This window comes from Macrobrachium rosenbergii, chromosome 58 (assembly GCF_040412425.1).
Source record: "Macrobrachium rosenbergii isolate ZJJX-2024 chromosome 58, ASM4041242v1, whole genome shotgun sequence".
In the NCBI taxonomy this organism is placed as follows: domain Eukaryota; kingdom Metazoa; phylum Arthropoda; class Malacostraca; order Decapoda; family Palaemonidae; genus Macrobrachium; species Macrobrachium rosenbergii.
This window is the reverse complement of record NC_089798.1, coordinates 13154796-13167004: the sequence shown is the minus strand read 5'-3', so window position 1 is coordinate 13167004 and position 12209 is coordinate 13154796. Positions and strand designations below refer to the sequence as shown.

General features: G+C 33.9%; 1 protein-coding gene across 5 annotated transcripts in view; it reads right to left on the bottom strand.

The window, feature by feature from the left end:
* The window catches only part of l(1)G0020 (RNA cytidine acetyltransferase l(1)G0020), an 803858-nt gene that overhangs the window by 309650 nt on the left and 481999 nt on the right, over positions 1-12209 (bottom strand). The gene's annotated exons all lie outside the window — the stretch shown is intronic.

Sequence of the window (12209 nt, the reverse complement as noted above, 5' to 3'; positions counted from 1 at the left end):
TGCAAAATGAAGGTAAATGATTGAATATTACTAGAATGTAAGATTTTTAGCTTACAATTGCGTTTTTTTACCATTTCGGTCGAGTCAAAGTTGACCGAAGGTTGAAATTTTGGCAGTTATCGTGATTTATATGAAAATATTTCCAAACTGATAAAAGCTACAACCATGGGTTGTATTTTGCTGTATTTTACATGCAATTGTGCACATTTCATATATAAAACTTTATGTAACAGCTAATATAAAACAGTGCAAAAATTACGACAAAATGACGAAAAGAATTTCTGAAATTTTCACCGAGTTACATTGCAGGGACATAAGGAAAAAAAAGTTTTTTTTCAAAAATTCACCATAAATCGAAATATTGTGCTAGAGACTTCCAATTTGTTGCAAAATGAAGATAAATGATTGAATATTACTAGAATGTAAGAGTTTTAGCTTACGTTTAAGGGTTAAATTTTCTATTATAATATATATCTTCTATTGTTTCAAAATTTATTGTTATTATATTCCTATACTATTTTTCTTTATCCAGAAGTGTTCATCTAAATTTTTGTCACTACTTACTTTTGTTAAATTTTTTCCTGTTACATTACTTATTTCTTTTGGATCAAGTATTCTTTTCCCATCTTTTATTATGGCACGTCTAGGTGGTTTAACATGGGTAACATTTATTTTCATGAATTTTTCCCATATTTTTTATATGGGAGTATTATTATAGAGATCTGATACATATTTCCTCCATGAAATGATTCTTCCTTGAATTAATTCTTTTTTAAATTTTGCAGATATTTTGTTTTATACAGGTTCTAATGTATCAACTTCTAATAATAACATAGTTAGTTTTTGTAAATTTTCTTCTAGTACTGGTAATGTTTTATTTATTTTACTGAACTTTCTATTAAAATTATCTAATCATCTTCCAATTTGGTGTTTTATTTTTATTAATTCTGTTAGTTTTTCAGACCACCATGGAACTTTGTTTTGTTGGATGAGATTTTGATTTTGGTATTACTTTATCAGCAGCATTTTTAATGAAATCAACAAGAAACCTATTTGTTTCATTATGATCTTGTATATACTCAAATGGTGGGATGTTCCTAGAGTGGAATTCATATTACTCCCAATTTGCTTTATAAATTTTATATTGAGGGACATGCTTAGTGGGATTATTTTGTAATAATAAAATTAATATAGGGAAATGATCACTGGTATGCAAGTCATCAACTGTATTCCAATCTAATCTGTCAACTATACTTGTTGTACATAGAATTAAGTCTACTGAGGAAAATGTTCCATGTGTTTTTGAAAAATACGTGCTGATTTCATCATCATTCATACAGCACATGTCATTTGAATCAATGAATTCTTCTATTTTACTTCCTGCTCTATTTGAGTTAGTACAATTACAGTCCCTTATTGGGTTGTGAGCATTAAAATCACCTACTATTAACCCTTAAACGCCGAGCCTCTATTTACGAAACTGTCTGCCGTATTCCGGCAGCGTTCGGGAGTTAGCGCCGAAGCGGAAAAAAAGTTTTTTTCAAAAAATCACAGCACACTTAGTTTTTAAGATTAAGAGTTCATTTTTGGCTCCTTTTTTTGACATTGCCTAAAGTTTAGTATGCAACCATCAGAAATGAAAAAAAATATCATTATCATATATAAATATTGAAATATCTGACAGCGTGAAAAAAAATTTCATATATAATTGTATACAAATTGTGCTGTGAGCAAAATGGTTAAAGCTAATGAGTTATTTTTTTTCTTTGTATTGTACACTAAATTGCGTTGATTTTGGTATATAACAAATTGTAAAACGATCAAAGCAACACAGAGAAAATAATATCACAAAATGATGCATGAATTCGCAATGCTCGGACATAAAAAAATTTTTTTTTTTCAAAAATTCAACATAAATCGAAATATTGTGCTAGAGACTTCCCGTTTATTGCAAAATGAAGGTAATTGATTGAATATTACTAGACTGTAAGTGTTTTAGCTTACAACTGCAGTTTTTGACCATTTCGGTCGAGTTAAAGTTGACCGAAGGTGAAATTTTTTCCATTTATCGTGATTTATATGAAAATACTTCAAAACTGATAAAAGCTACAACCATGAATTATATTCTGTTGTATTCTACATTTTCATATATAAAACTTTATGTAACTACTAATATAAAACGGTGCAAACATTACGACAAAGTGACAAAAGAATTTCTGAGATGTTCGGCAGAGTTACCGCTCGTGGACGTAAGGAAAATGTTTTTTTCAAAAACTCACCATAAATCGAAATATTGTGCTAGAGACTTCCAATTTGTTGCAAAATGAAGGTAAATGATTGGATATTACTTGAATGTAAGAGTTTTAGCTTACAATTGCGTTTTTCGACCATTTCGGTCCAGTCAAAATTGACCAAAGGTTGAAATTTTGGCACTTATCGTGATTTATATGAAAATATTTCCAAACTGATAAAGGCTACAACCATGGGTTGTTTTTTGTTGTATTTTACATGAAATTGCACACATTTTCATATATAAAACTTTATGTAACGGCTAATATAAAACGGTGCAAAAACTACGACAAAATGATGAAAGAATTTCTGAAATTTTCGGCCGAGTTACCGCGTGGACGTAAGGAAAAAGTTTTTTTAAAAATTCACCATAAATCGAAATATTGTGCTAGAGACTTCCAATTTGTTGCAAAAATGAAGGTAAATGATTGAATATTACTAGAATGTAAGAGTTTTAGCTTACAATTGCGTTTTTCGATCATTTCGGTCGAGTCAAAGTTGACCGAAGGTTGAAATTTTTTGTAGTCGACGTACGGTACATCCGCTCGTCACCCGACAGACAATTTTAGTCGACTTACGATACGTCCAGTCGGCGTTTAAGGGTTAATGTAGGTTCCTTCGCATTGTTAAGTAATTCTTTCAGTTTATCAATGTCGTAATTTTTATTAGGTTGGTTGTATAAATTATAAATTACATAGTTATTGTTTTTATTCGTATTTTAATACCTGATATTTGTAAGTCAGTAATTAAGTCAGTAATGTTTACGGGTACTTTGTCATAACATACTTTGTTATGTACGTATATGGCTGTACCTAAATTTCTTTCTTCCTCTCATAATGTAAATGCTAAGGGGTATTTACCTATTGTTGACAAAGTTTTACTGATATGTTGTAAACATAATATCATTGGTTCATATTCTTTTAGTAATCGTTGTACTTTTCCTAGGTGTAATCAGGTTTGTAGGCCATTTACGTTCCATTGTATAATATAGCTATTGAAATATTATGTTAAGGCGGTTGAGTTTTACTTTCTTTTTTTGTATTATCAATTTGGATTTTTCTTATAATTTACTCACAACATTTACTTGTTTTTCTTTATAATATATTAAATGTGCAATGCACAACCTTTTTCATGGGTGCTCAAATAAGTGGTTTCTTTATTTTCTATATTTCACCAAATTTCTTATAATGTTTGTTAAACCATCTTTTGTTATTATTGCACAATTCAATGAAACAATCATTACATCCACATTTGTTATCACATATATTTCTTGTTTCATTTGTTCTTGTACCAATTATTGGAGATGGGGTAATCTCTTCTCCCTTGACATAATCATTGTTATCTATGGTATGGATCTCTTCTACTTCTTTGGTGTTTTGGATATCTGTTTCCATACGTTTTACTATTATTTTAGGAGGCAAAGGTATAATCTTAGCTTGTTTTTGTTTTTGTTCTTTCTTCACATCCTTTGTCTTTGGTTTAACCGCTGTTTCTCTAATAATAGCTGGTTTCTTCATTTTGGGTGGTGTTCTCTCCAAAGGTCTCTTTTTATCTTGATTTTCTAGTCCATCACAACTTTCCTCTGCTACTTCTGTGGTAGCATCTTCTTGAGCTATTTGCATTAATATTTCAAACGAATTTGATAAAATATTATCCATATCATTTGCACCTGTTTGTTGGTTCTTTACAATCTTAGTTTTTTTCTGGAAAGTAATTATTTCTTCTCGAGATTTATTTTTCTGTTCCATTACTACTACAGTATCTGTATGCGTTTTTCTTTCATTACTAGTTCTTGTTATTGAAGAATATGTATGTTTCTTAGATGGATCTTGCATGATGGTCTTGCCTACAGTTTATACACTTTGGTTCACTGCACTTCCATTGTGTGGCATGTTCTTCAGATCCACCATACGTATACACAGGTTCATTTCTTCTATATTTCTTTGCATGCCCATATTTACTACAATTTTGACACAGTAGTGGCTTTGGGACATATGGTCTTATTTCTCTGTTTTGGCCTAATATTTTTAGTTTTTGAAGTAGATCTTGACCTTCAAAAATTTTATTTTTGCAACTTTTAACATTTGCTTATTTTTGTTTACTCGGTATATTATATACCTCACAATCTTGAACTTTTGGATATCTTTTTTTAAGAGAGTCCAAGAGAATACTCTTTTCAATCAGTTCGTCACTGTTATCTAGAAGCACAATTAGTACCCTGAATGCTATCCATAGTGTCATGTTTTTTTATTTTTTTACATTTATATTATCTATTGTTGTTATAGATATATACTGTAGTCCTCAGACAGACTCTCTGTTGTGGCTTCTATGAGCCATGTCTTTTCTCTTATCTGTCTAAATGACATTTCTGCCGTTGAATGTCTGCTTACTAGGTAGTTTTCTAACTTTAGGGCTGAAATTTTACGTTCTGTTTCTAAGGTCACAAACCCTGACCAACTTCCACTTCGCAAGAGGGAGTCAAAGTGAGTCACGGTTGGGTCAAGACGATATTTAATATTTTCAGGTTTGCTCTGTACTGGAGTATAGGGTTCCAGTATAATTACACTAGAATGTTTCTTGGATTTTTCTAATCAAAGATTGTCAGAGGAGGAGGTGCCAGCAGTCATCAACTGAGCCGAGACAGTAACATCAAAGGGTCCAGGGGTACTCGAATCTTTATTTCTACTTCTCATAAAGGTATCATTAGCCTTTCGTGAACTTTATTCTCGCACCAATGGCACAAGTGAGAGCTGACTCCCAAACGTCCACATCCCTACCCTACCCCACAGAGGATGGCACATGATTAGAGTGGGCCAAGTGTAAGCCAAATCCACTTGCTAAGACTGACAGTATTACAAGAATACAATCATTCCTAGCCTAATCATATATTGGGCAACCTGGCTAGAATACCTGAGAGTCCTATGCCCAGAACCAGACGTCCCTGGAATCCATGATCCAGCCCTGTGGAACACTTCCAGCTTTGAGCTATCAATCTGATTTCTCTCAGGTCCAAACATTATTGGACAGTTTATGGTCCTACCACAGTTCCCACTATTTAGCTTCAAATATAAACCCAGTCCCAGCTACGATATCTTTTCCTATTTATCAGGTCCAATAAATTTTAGCAAAAGTGGAAAATTCCACAAAAATTAATCCAAAGATAAAACCCCAAATTCACGGGGGATGCATACCACATCCCGCCCCCTGTGAATAGCTTTCTAAAAATACTTAGAACTGCCTATTTTGATAGTTCAAACACACGAAAGAAGACTAAAAATGCTTATACAGGTACAGTGGAACCCCGGTCTCCGACCATACCGAAACTTGACAAAATCGAGTTCCGACACGAAATGCCGAGTAAACTTTGCGCGGTTCCCGAACAACAAACCGAATCCGACCCGACGCGATCCGACCCGTCGATTTAAACATATGATGTTTGTAAACAAAAGTGTTTATCAGGCGCCGCCGCTTAGTTGGCGTTGTTGGTGGCGTTCTTCCCACGCATTTAAAAGCACTTACAGTAGACTCTGAATGGAATTTACCATAAATTAATACAATCCTGAACGTTTTTAATGTTTATGTAATTACAGTAGTACCGCGATGCGCCACCAGGACAGCGCTCTGGTTTGTTTACATTCGCGCTTGCCACAAAACTGCCGATGCCGACGTAACTTAAGACGTTTTTCTTAATTTTTATAACAGACTCTACAGTACATTTGGCTTATTTTTAATATTGTTTTATTAATTTAATGTAATGACCAGGCTCGTTTTCATTGTATTTATCATTAACAACAGTTTTTGTGCGTTTTCCGTTACAGTACATTCTGGAGTGCATATGGGCTGCCTAGCCTAGCCTGCAGCGCTTTCGGTCTACCACTGGTAGGCCAATTTTTTGATACAGTATGCATTTAAAACTGTAAGAAGACTTCTAATAAGGTAAGTTATTTAACTCTGAACTTATTTAATTGTAATGTGTGTAGTGTTTTGTATAAAAAGACAAGGTTGGAGTAGTGACTGGTGGTCAGGAACGGATTAATCCATTTTCAGTTATTTCTTATGGTCGAAATTGATTCGGAATTCGACAAAATCGAATCTCGACATTCCTTCTAGAACGGATTAGCGTCGGAAACCGAGGTACCACTGTATTATCCTACTTACGATCGGGTTAGGTTCCAAAAAAACCATTGTTTGTTGGAAAAATGTATCTCAAATATAGCCTAGCCTACATTAGGGTATTCAATACCATGTATACATACATGATAGCCTAGCCTACACTATAAAGTATACTCTATATATACACAGTATAGTATTTATTAATATCAGCTAATTCTGGAGGTTCATGCAGAGTAACTTATGAGAATTCAATACAAAGAGAAACTGAATAACAAACAAGAATCAGCTTAGCCTACACTATGGTATATTGTATACATATACGGTAGCCTAGCCTACATTATACTGTACTGTACTCTATATTTACATATTGTATCATACAAACATCAACATCATGACTATGCATCTTTTCCATGGATCTTTTAAAATGTTATGCCTTAATTCACTCTATCCAACAATGTTGTATATATTCTTCTATACTGCTTTTGTATTATAAACTGCGATCATAGTGATCAAGGCTTTGGTTTGAAAATCGATTACGTGGCAAGTTTATTTCACTTACCTCAGTTCAGAGTGCTTTTCTTGCTTCTAGTTAGCGTAAATGAATCCCTAGATACTATATTTATATATATGGGGCAAGGTTATTTTTCATTATACGAACTGTTTTTAAGTCAAAATATAACTTAAATATGTCTTGTGAAATTAATTTAGCTTTTTTTTGTGTTAATAGATGACGTTGGCCATTTTGGGGCATTTGTTTTGAGTAAAAAAATCAAGATTCCATTCGCTAATCACTTGATTTCATCATAATACAAACTTTATGTATTTATCGTTTATCGGCGTAAAAATAGCAGTAATGTGTTCTTTCATGCCCCGTAGTTTTGTTTAAAATACTTTCTCTCCAATTTTAATTACAGTCAAGTTTCATCCATGTTGCTGATGCATGATAATTTATAGTCATTAGCAGCTTGAACATTGTTTTCTCAGCTTCAGCTATAACTTGCAGCTTACATTTAGCAATATACTTCCTTGCCGATCTTTTATCCATATCAAAAAGGGGTACAATGTAAAAACATATCAGTCCTATTCTACTCAGCTGCATTTGTACTATAACTACGGTATTTGTTTATTACCGTATGATGGTTGAAATACAAGCAAAACGGCTGTTGTTATCCAATTCGGTGATAAGCAAAACAACATACAGGCAGTCCCCGGTTATCGGCAGCCTCAGTTACTGGCGATCCGGTTTTATGGCGCTTGTCTAGCGACGACGATAACCAGATTTTCGTCGCTGATAACCGGTTATCGGCGCTGATAACCGGTTAACAGCGCTGATTGCCTCTTATCAGCAGCGCCACTAACCGGTTATCAGTGCCGCTAACCGGGGATCAGTGCTATTATCACCAATTTTCGGTTAGCGGCGATTTTCGGTTGTCGTCACTCCGTCGGGAACGGAACCCCACCGATAACTGGGAACTGCCTGTATCACCCCCTTCCCATCCCCCTTTCCTATCAAGGCTGAACTTGGACTTGAAGCGCATCAGGAGTGTCACTATCCATCTCAGCGACCTCGAAAACTATGGATTAGATGCTTATATTTGTCACCTTTTATTGTTTTTCCATGTAACCCCCTTCCCACCCGCCTTCCTAGGGGACTGAATGTGGACTTAAAGGGCATCGGGAGTGTCACTACTCTTCTCAGAGACCTTGAAAACCATGGATTAGGCACTGATATCTGTCGTTACAGTTATTTTTACATATCACCACCTTTCCACCCCCTTCTCACCCCCCTCCCACCTATCAGGGCTGAACTTGGACTTGAAGGGCATCGGGAGTGTCACTATTATCTCAGCAACCTTGAAAACTATGGATTAGACACTAATATCTGTTGTTTTCTGTAATTTTTACATTTCACCCCTTTCCCACCCCTCCTTTGTGCCAGTGATGTCTTACCCCCACAATTTTTTTTCCCAGATGATAAGGCATATGTATACCAAGTTTGATTGAAATTGCTCAGTGCATTTCAAAGTCTATGTGGAACATACATACATACATACATCCATTTTTATATATATAGAAGATAATATATAATTAAAAGTCAAAACCTGTGGAATCCAGTGAGCTCTGGATTGCATCACAGACACAAAAAAGTAAGTCAGTTGATTACTGGGGACCCTAAAGTCTATAGGAGTAAAACAGCACTGCCACAATCATTGTTTTATTTGTTAAAAAATGGATCTTGGATATGGACTAATTACAGTAAGTAATGGGTTTGTTACACATCAATTCTATTATAAAGGAACAGTTGTAAGTTTTTTAAACATCGAAGGAAACCTCAGTAGTGATGGTAGCAGTTGAAAATCTTGTCTATTGTACATATAATTTCATATCACATATAGACAGTACATACAATGTTTTTTCACAAAACATCTTTAATCAAAATCAACATGACATTTTATTTTGAGAAAAACCCTTGTACCTTTTCCTATGAATAGTAATTTTCTGCTATTAAGGTCAAAATAATTTTCTTTTTCATGTTTCTTTTTCATGAAGTCCTGAAAATCTAACTGTAGCAGTGTTTGTTATTTGATCTGAAACACACTGCTAGGGGAAATTGCATTCTGGTAAAAAATCATTCAATTAAAAAAAAAATCTTGCATTGCTGTATACCCCTTTAACGCCGAAGCCCTATTTACAAAAACGTCTCCCGTATGCCGGCAGCGTTAGTGAGTTAAGCGCCAAAGCGAAAAAGTTTTTCAAAAAATCATAGCATGCTTAGTTTTTAAGATTAAGAGTTCATTTTTGGCTATTTTTTTTTTTATTGCCTAAAGTTTAGTATGCAACCATCAGAAATGAAAAAAATATCATTATCATATATAAATATTGGAATATATGACAGCGAAAAAAAACTCGTATATAATTGTATACAAATCGCGCTGTAAGCAAAACGGTTAAAGCTAATGAGTTAATTTTTTTTAGTTGTATTGTACACTAAATTGCGATGATTTTGGTATATAACAAATTTTAAAATGATCAAAGCAACACAGAGAAAATATTATCACAAAATGATGCATAAATTCCGTATAGAGGACGTAAAAATGTTTTTTCAAAAAATTCACCATAAATCGAACTATTGTGCTAGAGACTTCCGTTTGTTGAAAAATGAAGCTAATTGATTGAATATTACTAGACTGTAAGTGTTTTAGCTTACAATTGCAGTTTTCGACCATTTTCATCGAGTTAAATTGACCGAAAGTCGAATTTTTCTATTTATCGTGATTTATATGGAAATATTTCAAAACTGATAAAAGCTACAACCATGAGTTATATTCTGTTGTATTCTACATGAAATTGCGCACATTTCCATATATAAAACTTTATGTAACGACTAATATAAAACAGTGCAAACATTACGACAACGTGACGAAAGAATTTCTGGCGCGGACGTAAGGAAAAAGTTTTTTCAAAAATTCACCATAAATCGAAATATTGTGCTAGAGACTTCCAATTGGTTGCAAAATGAAGGTAAATGATTGAATATTACTAGATCATAAGAGTTTTAGCTTAAAATTGCGTTTTTTGACCATTTCGGTCGAGTCAAAGTTGACCGAAGGTTGAAATTTTGGCAGTTATTGTGGTTAATATGAAAATATTTCCAAACTGATAAAAGCTACAACCATGGGTTGTATTTTGCTGTATTGTACATGAAATTGCGCACATTTTCATATATAAAACTTTGTGTAACGGCTAATATAGAACAGTGCAAAAATTACGACAAAATGACGAAAGAATTTATGAAATTTTCGGCTGAGTTACCGCCCGTGCATAAGAAAAGTTTTTTTTTCAAAAATTCACCATAAATCGAAATATTGTGCTAGAGACTTCCAATTTGTTGCAAAATGAAGGTACATGATTGAATATTACTAGAATGTAAGAGTTTTAGTTTACAATTGCGTTTTTCGACCATTTCGGTCGAGTCAAAGTTGACCGAAGGTTGAAATTTTTTGTAGTCGACGTACGGTACGTCCACTCGGCACCCAACAGACAATTTTAGTCGACGTATGATACGTCCAATAGGCGTTTAAGGGATACTGACTGTAAAGGAAGAGGAGGATGCACAATCAAGGTGTACAAATGGATACTGTGCAGGTGTAGGAGTAAACTCATTAACATTTACTGAATGTAACAACCAATGGCAAAAACTGACTCAGAATTGGAAAGTTTATATGAAGAGATTTTCAATGGCTAAAATGTCCAAGATCAAATGAGGAAGAGAGCAGCATGATGTGGTAGAAGAGCAGGTCTTCGAAGATGCAGAACATTTCTGTTACCTTGAGAGAACACTGGATGTGAAGCAGATCTGAGATGAGAGAGTAGTACGAAAAAAAGCAGCAATTACCTGGATGAAGTGGAAAGAGTGCTAGGGTACTGATAACTAGAAATATGCTGTTGATTCAAAGACCAATGATCTTTGGATCAACATGCAAAAACATAATGAAAGGGTCCTCAAAAGAGATTCCTCATATACAAAAAGAAGCATTCAAACAAACTTCATGCATAAGATCTGCATTACCTTGTGCAGAAGAAATTTTGGCATTCGTGCAGAAAATGGAGGAGATTTTGAAAAGGAATGACTATTGAATGCTAGGATTCATGGCCAGGTTGAGGTTGGAAGATCATCTTACTGATAAGGAAATGGTGATGTGATGAGCAATGGCTAAAAAATACTGAAATCGCCACGATTAAGATGATTTGGGCATGTGGTGAAAAGGGATGCTGATAACTTCAAGAAATTCACAATCAAAGTAGTAGTAGATATGGAAGTAACAGGAAAGAGACGTATACAAAGTCTCATGAAATCAGGAAAAAGGACATACTATTTCTTTACAATTGTTCCTTAACTGATGAAAGCCTTATTTTTTAGTTTTGACCATCTTTTGAAATAACATTTGCATTGCTCATCTATTCCTATATGGATGCTTTTGTCTCTTCAGTCTATTTGTTTCTTTCATGCATGAACACCCACATTCATTCATGTAGAGTTGATGGGAAACGTGTTCTTTTCAAACTCTTCTGGCTTTTGCACTTTGTTTTCTGAATTCCCATGTGGTCTAGGTCCTCATTTGACCAGATGGGAACTCAGAAAACCAAGTGCAAAAGCCAGACGAGATGGGAAAGTGCACATTCCCCATCAACTCTACATGAATGCATGTCAATATTCACCCTTTGTAAGAAAAAATTAGACTGAAGACACAAAATACCCATATAAAATATAAGGAATAAAGGAGCAATGCAAATTTATTTCAAAGATGATCAAAGCTAAAAATTAAAATAAAAATCCTTCACCAGTTATGGAGCAACTGTAAAGAATTGATTTGTACTCTGCATAAATACTTATATTTGTACCTTCATAAAAACAAATAAACACTTTACTACTTTTTTATGACCACCTTCAAAGACCTCATTACTATTATCAATATGATAACACCTACTGTATATGATTCAATAAGAGATAATATTAACTCTGCTGCATGGCATTAATCTCAAGCACATCTCTGTACAACACCACCAATCATTATTATTATTATGAACAATGGTTTAATCAGACTACTGATTTATCATTGACAAAATAAACAGAAATTCTTAAATGCAAAATATAATCATAATAACTAAACCCTGTCTTATGACACATTTCAAATAAAAGTAAGCTAGTGAAATTGCTAAAGAATAGTTTCATGAATCTAACATTCACAGGTGAAACACTGGACACAAAAAGCATCAAGTCTAAGCATTTGTACTTGATGATCCTC